The following is a 14,177-nucleotide window of genomic DNA, read 5'->3' on the forward strand; positions in this document are numbered from 1 at the left end:
ATCTCAACAATGATAATGCTTTTATATGAATCCAGGTCAATTCTTGAAAGAATCATATTCAAATGAAAGATTGGCTGGCTGCATGGGTGCAGTGAGTGCATCTGCAAGATGTGATTCTGTTCAAATCATTCACACACGTGCGGTATATCACTTGGTTCTGTCTTCTGTGGCTGAGCATACATCAGAGCTCTCCAGTCCTAGTGCCATCATATGAGGTCAGAAGCCCAACATTTTGTGGGATCACAGCTGTTTGCAATTATTGCTTTGTTGATTAGCTGGTTCAGAGAAGCATTCAGACTTTGAGCTAAGATGAGCTAACACACCTTCGCCATCTGTATTGCCCAACATTTTCTGGCCTCTCTCTGGATCTGTCCATCTCATTTAGTGCCCTTGGTGGCGTTTCAGCTGTACTTTCACCACGGATGTCATTGCCCCAGAAAACACGCACTCACCAGGGTAAAGTACCAGTTGGACTTTGAGGAAACATCTGATAAAGTAGTTCATTAATGGCATCATTCTATAAGAAGTTTGATTTTAGATAAATAGATAGCTAGATAGCTAGATAGATAGATGGATTGTGAATGTAGGTGATAAAGAGCAAAGATGACAATACACAACCTTGGTGCATATTTGATATTACCTTAAGTTTCAAAATACCTTAATTTGTCTTCATTATAGCATTGCCAAGTTTTGCCAACCCTGTCTAATATAATAATAGCCTAAAATTACTAAAAATATTTCAGCTAACATGAACTGTTGATTTGCAGTGAGACCCACAGAACTGTTAATATCAAGAATCAAATTGGGTTGGACTGAATGACATTCTGTACTGTACCAGGCATCAATTTTCTAATGGGAATGCCAGCTATATGTTAATACAAAACATTTCTTTATAGAACATGTTACTGTCCATAGGTATCCAAAGCATGGTACAATAGATTCAATCGGCTCTAAAGAAATATTTAAAAAAATCACAAACTCTAAATCAGGAGGTCCATATTCAGTAGGCTGGTTAATGGACAAGTTACCCAGCTAGAATTTAGCCAGATAAGGGCTAATTATAGCTGGGTGAACCATTTAGACAGATAACTATTACATTATCCATCTGAATGGCTTTTGAATATAAACCTCCATATAATATTATAAATGTTACTTTAAAAACACATCAACTACATTCTAACATTAGTGAACTAGTCAGCAGTGACCACTGTTCCCTCTTAGGTGTGCATGCGCACAAACATCCTGAACCTCTCTCACAAAACAAAACAGCGTGTGCACAAGTTCTCTCTTCTCCTGCTGCCACTAGCCCATTGCACTGCTTGTTTACACAGACTTTCCATGTGGCCCGCCCGATTCTCAAGCAAACAGCCACCGGAGGTGCAGGAGCAGCGGGGAAACATTTGTCTTCTCTTTAATTAAAATCCACGTGACTTCCGTGCATAATAAATGCAGGTCCTTTGAGCCAGCAGAGAGTGTGAAACTGCAGAATCTGAGTTCAGGAGAGAAGATCTGGTAACCTCTCTCCTAAACTTCTGCTGGGATAGGTAGGGCAGGGTGAAAGAGCCCAGCAAACCGCTGTTGAGCCCATCCTGCAGCAGCCGAAGGCCGCGGCTGAGACCTGGCAGGCTTTGGCCCATTCTGCAGCAGCTGAACATCATGACTGAGGGCCAGCAGGCCGCTACGGATCCCATCCCGCAACTGCCAAAGATAGCAACTGAGGCCTGGCAGGCCACTGCGGGGCCCGTCTATTCTCTATTTATGATAGCTTCATCATCAATGAATGTGATACTATCATAAATGGAGAATGGAATGAACCATATTCTCTTATAAAACATAATGGCTTACAAAGTCCACTAGTCTTTGTAATCTTGGCCAAATAGCCACATCGTTAAGGACCATTTGAAAGCCTAATTCTGAAGATAGCCACAGTGCTTTAGGAAAAGAGTTCCACAATGTTGGTGTATGGCAGAGAAAAACTCGATTCTTGTCCTCACAAGCTTTGCCTCCCTTACAAAAGGGAACATAAGGAGAAACTCATTAGCTGAACATAAGTACCACATCAGGGTATTTCTTTTTTTTTTTTTTTTTAATTTTGTATTTAGCTTGATAGACATCACAGCTTATCCTTATACTTTATACAGTTAAATCTATCAATCCATGTAATTACATAAGGATAATCTTACACCTGATGTTATTTGCTTGTCCCAAATCAAAGTAAGCCACAAGTCACACGTACATTATTGTTTATGCTAGACCAATATTTACCTCAGATACTGTCATATACATCAAGTATTCCTCTGAGAGTAAAAGTTATTTTTTCACTTGGATCAACAACATTCTTGAAGACAGGTAGATGTCACAATCCTACCACAGGTATGGTAATTGAGGCTGATACAGAGTTGATCCTTCTGACAAGCATACCTTGTGTTCATCGTGTTGTCTGCTATGAAGCTTCAATGCCATCACAACAGTCAAATTAAGTCTGTTCCAGTCTCTCAAGGCACTCCTCCTCCCTAAAATAGTAATGTGTCTTTTGCGTCACTAACTGCAAACATAGTACTTCATTCTTTCTGTACACTCCCAATTGCAATACCTGCTACTTTCACAGACTGCAGGCACAGCACTTCAGTTTTTGTTTGCCTAGATATCGGTGATCAGCACTCGGCAAAGTTGTCTATGCCTACCTCCAAATGCTAGAGCCTTTCCTCCCTTCTTTCTTCAGGCTTCTCTTCTGCAAAGGACTTCATTTCTCTACCCTGCTTTCCCCTTCCTGGTTCCCCAGGCAGCAACCCTTTTCTGCTACCCTCTATGTGGCAGGAGCACCACCCTACCTACTGTTATGGATTCCACCTCCATGGCCCTATGCATGTGTTACACGCTAACCAATCCCTTCTTGAAACATTTACTCCCCTGGCTGTTTTCAGGCTAAAATCCACCTGTTTACAACTCCCTGAACAATCCCTGCTCCTTTTTGTCTCTTTTAAGTCATACATCCCAACACAGTAGGCCTCTCTGTGTGCAGTGCTATATGAGTTATTATTTTAAATAAAATGCATTGAGAAAAATGCAGCCAGTTATAGGGCTTCTTTATAGACATATTTCCTATACACGATAGGCAGTCACAATCCAAGCGGTAGTATACTGCATAAGTTGCAGTCTATTTAACAATTTTAAAGGAAAGCCACAGAAAAGACTATTACCAAAATGAGGGCAAGTCACAATCACAAAGGTTCGATGCAGTAAAGCGCGTGCAGGCAGAGCGCCCCTGGTTGGACACGCGTTTTCAACGTGCTATTTTTACCTTTTATACAGTAAGGGGTAATAGTGCGTGTCAAACGCGCGACCAACCCCCCCCCCCCCCCCCCGAAACTAATAGCGCCCGCAACCTGCAAATGCATGTTGATGGGCCTATTAGTTATTCCTGCGCAATACAGAAAGTAAAATGTGCAGCCAAGCCGCACATTTTACTTTCAGAAATTAACGCCTGCCTTTGGCAGGCGTTAATTTTGGCCAGCACCGGGAAAGTGTACAGAAAAACAGAAAAAAATGCTTTTCTGTACACCCTCCAACTTAATATCATAGTGATATTAAGTCGGAGGCCCCAAAAGTAAAAAAAAAATAAAAATTAAAATCTGCTCGCGGCCTGCGGGTTGGAAGACGGACGCTCAATTTTGCCGGCGTCCATTTTCCGAACCCGTGGCTGTCAGCGGGTTCAAGAATCGACGCTGGTAAAATTGAGCATTGGCTGTCAAACCCGCTGACAGCTGCCGCTTCTGTCAAAAAGGAGGCGCTAGGGACATGCTAGTGTCCCTAGTGCCTCCTTTTACTGTGGGCCCTCATTAGCATATTTTTTCTTACTGAATCACGTGCCAGGAGAGTGGCCTGGGCGTGCGTCGGGAGAGCGGGCGCTTGCCGGTTCTCCCGCGGGTTTTTCTGTATCGGCCCAAAAGTGGCTAAATCTCGTTGACTTACATATTAGTTGTAGCGCTCAGATATCCTCTGATACAAATTCTTATCACAAACAAGGTTCTTTGATGTCTGATATTATATCACAAGTACCACATAAGAAAATAAACTACCTATTACTACAAACATATGACCGATTAATTTACATCTGTTTTCCTTTACTTCTCATAACAGTGCATCTTGAATATAACATGTTTCACACCCAAAAACATAAAATATGTTTACTTATACCAACTCTTCATAAATACGAACCTTTTCAAATTAAAATTTTGTTGCATATTCTTGTTGCTGTGTATTCTGTACTCACATGTGCTCAAATTGATCTGATTTCTTGAATATAAGAATATAAGAACATAAGACTTACTATACTGGGTCAGACCAAAGGTCCATCAAGCCCAGTATCCTGTTTCTAACAGTGGCCAATCCAGGTCACAAGTATCTGGCAGAATCCCAAGGAGGTAGATAGAGTCCAAGCTGCTTATCCCAAGAATAAGAAATGGATTTCTGCAACTCTACCATAATAATGGTTAATGGACTTTTCCTCCAGGAACTTGTCCAATACTTTTTAAAATATAGCCACACTAATAGCTTTCACCATATCCTCTAGGAATTAATTCCAGAGCTTAATTATGAATTGAGTAAAAAAAAATATTTTCTCATATTAGTTTTAAATGTATTACTTAGTAACTTCCTTGTGAGTCCCCTGTTCTTTGTACTTTGTCAAAAGAGTAAACAACTGATTAGCATTTACTTGTTCCATTCCACTCATTATTTTATAGACCTCTATCATATCTCTCCTTGGGTATTTCTTTACATTTTCCGGGACACACTAAACTTTATTGATGCTTATACTGAAGAGAGTAAAAGAGGATTTCCCTCTAGACCCAATAAAAAAGTGCTTGGAACAAGAATGGATTGTGAAATACTTCTCCCTACTTCAAAGGTCAGAGTTTATCTGTATCCAAGGATGCCTATAAATTAGGAGTTCTAGACTTTTGCACTGAAACTTAGTGTTCTGATAAGTGTCTTTGAAGTAAGTGGATCATGTAATGAGGATTCAGCCATGCATTGAAAGGTTATCTGAACTAAGAAAAGGTCTTATGGTGACCTTTTATGATACAACAACAAAAGTTGGACTGAAATACACATTTTTAAAATCAAGCTTTCTAACCAATGCTGAAAAGAACTTGCTGAGGGCTATAGGAATGCTTTATCTATCTTTGTATAATGAATATTATTAAATAGTAGAAGTCATTTACAAATGTGACTGTCATTTTTTAAAATCTGCTGTGGTAAAGCAGAACAACATATTATTAAACAAGTTGAAAACATGATGCAAGGAACAGTAAGAAACAGAGAGAGAAATGTACCGTGTTGCTATGGTTTCTACAAATCTAGAAATTATGCGGTCAATATTCAAAGCATTTGTATGGGCAACTTTTGGTATTACCTGGACAAAACCTGAGATTTGAATATTTCCTCCCTTCTCCCAGTCTAAATTTTGACCAGGCACTTGGGCAGCTCATTACCTGCACAAAAGTAAGTCAGGTACAAAGATGTGGTGCTGGAGGTGCTCCTGCGGCATGTTTCAGATTCTCCAGGCAGCACTGATAACAGCACTAACTGGAAAAGTTAGCTGGTTAAGTCTGGTTGACATAAATACATGTCTAAGTTACCCAAATGATTTTATCTGGGTATATTCAGCGGGATGCTTATCATGGTATGTTCCACTGAATATCCAGGCAAAGTTATCTGGTTAAATTTACCCAGATTTATTTTTCACATGCCAGATACTCAAAATGAATTCAAAATAGGCTTTTTCTTTATTATATATGCCAGGATCCTCCCCGGCACCAATTACTCAGTCTGGGACAAATCTGATGTTGAGGCCTAGGCCTAGGCCTTAGAAGGACGATGCAACCTTGGACTAGGCTTCATGCTAAGGTCCTGTGTTTTAGGCCTGGTCCTGATGCTGAAGCCTAGGCCTTGGCTAGATACCTGGATCTCGGCCCTGGTCGGACACCAGGACCTGGTACAAAGGCCCGGTCCCAACACTGGGGCTGGGCCTCTGGGCTGGGCCCTATGCCCAATGCTGAGGCCCAGCCCAGAGACTTGGTTCCTATACCAGGGCCTCGGCTTCATTATTGGCCCAGGCCTGGAGATGAAGAACAGGTCACAGAGGTCTGCTTCTATATTCTTCTCTTATTTATTTATTTATTTATTGTTTTTGTTATACCGAGTTTCATGACATGCATCACATCAACCCGGTTTACAATTAACAAAGTGTGAAAAGCATAACGTAGCGTAGTAAACAATATTCTCAATAAAAACCTTGAACTTTAAATACAGGGAATCAGAAAAAGGATGTGAGAAAGTTACAATAAAACAGGGAAAAATTAACTTGGAACTGGAAGGGGGGAGAGAAAAGAACAGAGCAATATTTACATTTCAGCCAATTAATGTAAAAATTAGCAAGATGAGTAAATAAGACTATGCGAATAAATGTGGCGGTACATCACTGTGAGATGGAACATACGTAACCAGAAGGCTAAGTATGACACAGAATATGAATAAATATGACACAGAATTTGGATCCAATTGTGCTGTTGCGTGAAGTTTTATTCAGGGCTTGGAAATGCTTTTTTGAAAAGCCAAGTTTTTAGTCTTTTCCTAAATGTTAGAGAGCATGGCTCCTGTCTCAAATCTGATGGGATAGAGTTCCAGAGAGCTGGACCTGCTGAAGAGAAGGCTCTGAGACTCAAAGATTTATGTTGGAAGGTTTTGGCCTTTGGAATTTGGAGTGACTCTTTGTAGTATTCCCTGATGGGTCTGACGGAAGTGTATTTTTTAAGTGGTATTTGTAGGTCGATTTGCGTGTGTTGGTTGATAGTTTTGTATATGATGTTGATGGTTTTGTACATGATTCTATAATGGATTGGTAGCCAATGGAGGTTTTTGAGGATAGGTGAAATGTGGTCGATTTTCCTGGAATTTGTGAGGACTCTGGCTGCAGAGTTCTGAACCATTTGTAGAGGTTTAGTATAAGAAGCTGGGAGGCCTAGTAGTAACGAGTTGCAATAATCTAGTTTGGAAAAGATTATTGCTTGCAAGATTGTTCTAAAGTCCTGAGCGTGGAAGAGTGGTTTAATTCTTTTCAGAATATGCAATTTGTAGAAACAATCCTCTTCTTAAAATGACTTTGTCTGCTGGGGATGTGGTAGAGTAACTTAACTCTGGAGTCTTCCTCCTCAGCAGAGGGTACCATTTTAATTTACAGCAGTTTAAATGAAATGGCATACAAAAAAATGCCACCCTCTGTTGAGGAGAAAGGCATCAGAATTAAGTAATTCTGAAGCATTCCCAGCAGATGACATCATTTTAAGCAGGGAAGAAAGAAGAGGACCTCTACAGCCTGGTCTCTGACCACTGGGCTTGGGACTGAGCCCGAGCCTATGCCTAGGCTATGCCTAGGCCGAGAATATGGCATCAAGAACTGGCCTCTGGGCTGGGTCCTGGCTTTGGGCCTGGGCCTAGGCTCAGACCCAGGCATCAAAATCCATGACAACCTTGAAGGGCTTTAGGACTTGTAACATCTGCATCATGTGTAGCCAGTCTTGATGCTTGTCATGGAAGAACAGGCTGGAGACAGGGAGCACCCCAACAGAAGCAGCACAGGACTGTAGGGCAGGACTAGAGCTGGCATTTTGGCTAACCAGTCCCCTTCCTCGAGGGTGAAACCTTGGGCTCTGGGAGCTGGTAAGACTTACTTTCTGTAGAACATCATGGCTGAAGCAGGCACAGCCTGGGAGCTATGTACAGGCTACTGGCTGGGAGCTGGATACAGGTACTGACTGGGAGCTGGATATAGGAACAGGCTAGGAGCTGGATATGGGTACTGGCTGGGAGCTGGGAGCTGGGAGCTGCTTTACCGGCTAACGCCGCGCTATGTTTAGACATTATAATTAAGCCGCCATTTCTTTTGTTTCATTGCCTTTTCTAGTTCTCTTCAGTTACACTGTCCTATACCTCTGACTAGCCTAGCCTCCAAGTTAACTACCCTTGTTATATGTAACTTCCGCTTCTAGTGAATTGTTCTTGTTTAAGTTATACCCTTTGTTACATGTAAACCGATCTGATATGAAATTTTTTCACGAAGGTCGGTATAGAAAAGTGTTAAATAAATAAATAAATAAGTTCAGACTGGGCTGGAAACAAGGCTGGACGTGAGGGCAAGGCCTAGGAAAAGTTATAAGGAACTGGACAGGGCAAGACAAGGACAGAACAAGGACTGGACCAACAAGTACAGGACTGGACAAGGAATGGACCCAACAAGGACAGGGCTAGACAGGCAACCAGAAAGTCTAATGGGGCACAAGACTGGGCTTTTTCCTGCCTAGCCACCATCATCTCCCTTTATTGGTCGCTAAATATGTCCAAGATATGGCTCCAACCCATCACCTGAGTGTGCAGCACAACCCACTTGCACCCTGGTGTGCACCCACTAGAGCTGCTGCCTGATCCTCCCTTGTTCTGCTGCCATCAGACTGCTGTCAGGGAGAAATAGGTATATGTATTATTCTGACTGATCTAGATGCTACTAGTGACAATAGATGCTGTTACTTTCCTCTGCCTTGGTCAGCTGTACCTGCATCCAGACATGGCACCAAGTGTACCTGCCTATTAAATGTTGCTTAGGAGAGAACTTTGTGATTTTTGGTTAAGATATGCAGCAGCTGCTTGCATCCCACATTCTCAACACCTGAGGGGCTGGTCAAACAGGGCAATCATTTGCCTTATGGTCCATGCCACCACTGCCCCAAGACAGTGATGCAGCATCCCTCCCCATTTGCTCTATAGTGGCTTTCTGCCTCACTGGAAGAAATGAACAGAGAGGATAAGCTTGCATCGGGGACTTCCTCTTTGATGTGATTTTCCTCCTGCTGCTGCATTGAGTGGTGAATGGATTTCCCAGATTAATACCAGTTACCCCTGAAACCAACACTAATGTGTTACGTATGCCGTTTGCGGCAGACCTGCGGCACGGCCCTCTCACCTCTCTACAGTGACTCCAGCTGCTGGTTCCTCCTTGCTGGCAGCGGTGGGCTGTCAGCTCCGTCCTTGGGCCTCCCCCAGTGCCTCCGGCCCAGGCGCAGTCCCTGGATTTCCCGGTCCAGCCACCACTTCTCGTTGTGCCTCTCCGCGTGGCCTGAGAAGAGACGCTGCTACTTGGTGCCGTGCCCCTCCCTAGGCGCATGCGCACCATTGATGTTTAAATAGGGACCGTAGCAGGAACCTAGCTGCGGCCCCGGATGATGATGTCTACAGAGCTACAGTATTTAAACGCAGGCTCCGCTCCCTAGCATTGCCTTTGCATCAGGTCTCCTCACTGGTCGAGTACTCGTTGCCTCTTAGAGATTCGTCTCATCCCTGCGTTCCTGTTCCTGTCTCCTTATTCCTGCCTTGCTCCATACCTCGGATTGCCTACACGGACTCTGACTCTGCTTCGCCTGACCGCATCATCAACTCTCTCCAAGCCCGGACCTCTGCTTCTCCTGACCACACCATTGCCTATCTCCAGCCCCAGACCTCTGCTTCGTCTGTCTACGCTATTGCCTATCTTTAGACCCAGACCTCTGCTTCACCTTACTATGCTATTGTCTATCTCCAGACCCAGACCTCCACATTGTTTGACTATGGTTAACTATCTCCATGATTAGACCTCAGCCTTGCTTGCCACTGCCTCCAGATTGCCACCAGCCTTGACTCAAGGCTGTTCCTCGATGCCTCTCTGGCTTACTCCCTGGACGTGGTCTATTCAGGTTTCGGCCTGCTCTTGCTCGGGCGCCCCCTATCTGCCTCCGTTCCACTGGTGCCCAAGTTTCCAGGACACTACCTTGTTCAGAGTAAGACTGTATCATCTTTCATCTGCTGTCTCTGGGCTGAACCCGATCTCTACTTCAACTACACACAGAGGCCCACCTAAGTCCAGCCAGCCCCGGCACCCAAAGGCTCAACCCACGGGGAATGAGGGCTGGTATTGGTGAAGCTCCAGAGGCTTCTGTCCATCAGCCCACTCCACCTGCCGACGGTGGGGACCCATAGATCCTTACCTATGGGATGCATCAACCCCACCTCAGCCCAAGGGTCCACCTCCGGTGCAACATAATGGGTGTTGTTTTTGTAAATGATGGAGCATACCACTGTTTGAAAGATGGCTAAGTAGCTTCAGACAGTGAATGCATTCTGCAAAATGTTGATATTCCATAATTTTAAAGTGCCTCAACACCTCTGCTGTCTTGTGGATTCCCCTTCTCTGGATCCCTGGATACTGCTGCTGGGACTAGGGTTGAGGGTGGACCAGGAAGTAAAAATTCAGGGTTGTCTCTCATGCTCTTGATTGCCTATTGTTCCTGATATGTGATCTTGGCCTTGGCAGGATTGCTTGTTGCCTGTTGCTGCTCACCAGATTTGACACTAGTAACAAGGAGCTCTATTTTCAAAGCCATTTAGATCGATAACTCATAAGCTACAGTAAATGGCAAGTTATCCATCAAACTCCAAGTTATCCATTTAAATGCTTAGATTCGAATATTGACCTCTAAGTTCTCCAAAACCTTCTCAGCTATTAGACTTTCAATATCCCCTTCCTCTAATTCTTTGAACTCCTCACAAGTAATAGAGAGCCAATATGCTAGTTTCAGGAGGGTGAGTGTTATACGGTCCTGGAGCTTGTTTAGTATTCTTGCTGCTGAATTTTGAATAACCTGTTTCCGACAATGATTTTTCCCTTTCATCTTTTTTCTCCAGTCTGCTTCTCTATCCACCCATAGCTATATTTCACTCCTCCTCCTCACCTTCTCTCACCCTCCAGTCTTCAATCTGCCTCTTTTCACTTGCCTACCTACCACCTTTCCACCTCCAGTCCTCCCATTTCCTCTTCTGTCTTTCACTCCTTCCCCAGGCTTCTATTACTCCTCTTTTACCTAATCTGAGACCACCATTTTTGCCCACTTTATTTACCTCCTCTTGAGTCTTCATGCCCTCACCAGTCCTGTTCCTACCCTATCACTCATCTCCTCCCCTGCTTTCTGTCCCTCTCTTCTGTCTCTTATCCCCTTTACTAGCCTCCCATTCTGCCTTTCACTTCCACCATTTCTATCCTATCTTCAAAAACTCCCCCCTTCCTCTGTCTCTCACACCCTGTCCTAACTTCTCCAGGTCTTTCACTCCATTTCCCTCCCCCTCCCCACCTTTCTTCACTTTATCTCACACCCCACACAACTCTACTCATACCCTCCACCCAATTGCCTAATCCTTAGTCACTGAGATCCCATTCAAACTCTTTGCCCCCACTATCCCACCTTACCCAAATTCCACCAAGTCCTGACTTCTCACTCCCCATCCAAGCCCCAATGTTATGCTCTTTTACTCTCCCACACATTTTCTGAGCCCCTGCTTTCCCCCTTCCCAAGTTCCTACTATCTGTCCTCCTGGCTTCTTCCCCTTCCCCAACAGCCTCATTCCTGCCTTTCTTCCTCTTCATCCATTCCCACTGCTTCCCCTTCTCCGCCTTTCCTAGCATCTGGCCCCTGCCTTTCCCTCCCTGTCTCCTTATGCCTCATTTTCCAGCATCATTTCCCCGTTCCCCAGCACCTGCCCCTGAATCTTCCTTCAACCCCTCCAGCAATATGCTTCTTTCTCTCCACCTCCCCATCTGCCCCTCCTTCACTCAGCATCTCTCCCCACCTCTTTCATCCCTCTCCTAGCATCTGGCCCACCAATCCCTCCCTTGACCCTCCCCCCCAGCATCTGCTTCACCTCTTCCTGCCTCACCACCCTCCCTCAGATGAATAATCCCTCATTGAATTATTCTATTATGACTTTTTTAACTGTACTATGATTATCAGATGATACTATGATTATCAGATGATACTATCAGATGATTATCTATGATACTATGATACTATCAGATGATACTATCATCTGATAGTATCATAGATAATCCCTCTCCTAGCATCTGATGATACTATGATTATCAGATGTACTATGATTATGTACCATGATTATCATATGTACTATGTTTATCAGATGATAATCCCTCATTGAATTATCCTATTATGACTTTTTTTAACTGTACTATGATTTTGAGTTCAAACGTTTCTTGTAATTATACTATACTATGTTTAATTTGTACTTTGTTCTATTATTCTATTGTTCTATGTAAAGCCCCTCCCCTTTTTTGGGCATTTCACTGTTATATGTAAACCGGAGTGATTTGTATTTCATACAAGAACATCGGTATATAAAAATTAAAAATAAATAAATAAATAAATGATCCATCTAAATCAGTAGGTTCTGCAAAGATCTTCTGCAGACACTGGTCAAAACAGAACAGGGAGCACTTTGCCGGTTTTGGCTGATGCCCTCCTACTTATAGCATACTTCCACTGCTGCTGCTGCAACCCTCCACTGACTCTGCACCATACTAACAGTGGTCTTGGGAGTAGACAGCTGCTAGTCTACCTGCTCAACCAACCCTGCCTCTCTAGCTGGTTTCTCCCTCATTAAAAATCCCTTCTGAGCTTGGAAGGAGGGCTTCTGTTACTCATCATATGCCTCTCATCATCACCACTGCTACTTGGATTGGCCCAGGTATCTCTGGAGGAAAAGCCTTCTCTCTTCCTCTCCCATTGTCACATTTGGTTCTTGATTCCAGGGACATGATGGAATTTATTAAAACAGATCACTAGTGGGTAGGGGCTTTTAGTTTTGTAATACTAGTACATCCTAATGAGGACAGACACGGAGGGTAGACCAGCCAGGCACTTTTGTCAAAAACAGAGTACAGTAGTGAACTGATGATGCTTGCTGAGTGACTATGTTCATTAACGGCCTAATTTTAAAAAGCCTACATGTGCCCATTCGGGGGATGCACAAGTGGCTGGGCCGCGTGCACACTATGCACATTTTTGAACACCTGCAGCCATGCACATATCTCCCAGTACACGCCAAAGAATGGCTTGAAGAAAAATGGGCGGCCCAGGGCAGGTAGGGGCAGGGTTCAGGCAGGGCATGGATAGGGTGTGGGTGGGACAGGACAGCACCAATAGGACGGTCCCACTCAAGTGCACACCAGGAGCCGACCGGCCCGCGCAAGTTACTGCTGCTCCGGAGAGCAGGTAAATAATAAAACAAACAAACAAAAAAATTAGGTTAGTTAGCAGGGTTTTAGGGGTCGGGGTGGATAGAGGAAAAGGAAGATAGGTTAGCTAGGGGGTTTAGGAAGTTCCCTCCCAGTTCGCTCCTTTATTGGAGCAGACTGGAAGGGAACTGGGGAAAGGACCCCCTTACGTGCGCGAGTTGGGTAGCGGATTTTATAGCATGTGCCTCTCGGCGTGCGCATGCTATGAAATCGGCACATCCACATGCGCGTGCCAGGAACTGCGCACACATGGATGCCCATGCGCGGGTTTTAAAATTTTCCTTTATGAAAATAAGTAAAACTTAGTGCAAAATTCACACACACAAAAATCAATATCCTGCTATACTGACTCTTTTACAGAGGTAAAGCAGGAGGCCGCCTCTAAGTCACTACAGAAGCACTCCAAGAACCCAAACAAGCTTTTATATCTGTTTTTTTCCTGCAGCCCTGGCATAGTGCTAGCTCTATTGATAGTTTTGCCTTCATGATACACACTTAACCCTTTCACAGAAATTACAGACTTTTTCCTGCTATTAGATAGCACCCCAAACCACAACTAGACATAGTGTCAGTGAGTAATGTTGTGCTCCGCAGCCATGGGAACCCACAACCACGGACCCCCTACCTCACCCGCGATGGCGACCTGCCGCGGGAATCCTGGGGGAGGACCCCAACACTAGGCCCTTGCTCCGGCACGGGTCCCCCATGCTGATCATCGCAGGAGGAGCCGCCCCTGCTCCTTCCTCGCGGCATCCAGCAGCGTTTTCCCCACAAGGGAAATCCAAGATGGCCGTCGCCATCTTTAGGTATGAGGCCACGCCCCTTCCTAGACTTAAAGGGACCTGATCCCTTTAACCAGCTGCACCTGTGCCTAATTAGCCTGAGCAGGGGAAGTATAAAGGAAGGCTTCCTCTGCTCATTCCTCGACTTGGCAACATCCTCCAACGCTGTCTAGTCTGCTTGCTTCGGTGAGTTCCCTGCTCTTGGACTCTGGTTCCTGTTTCGTCTT

The sequence above is a fragment of the Rhinatrema bivittatum genome, chromosome 1 (assembly GCF_901001135.1).
Source record: "Rhinatrema bivittatum chromosome 1, aRhiBiv1.1, whole genome shotgun sequence".
Lineage (NCBI taxonomy): Eukaryota > Metazoa > Chordata > Amphibia > Gymnophiona > Rhinatrematidae > Rhinatrema > Rhinatrema bivittatum.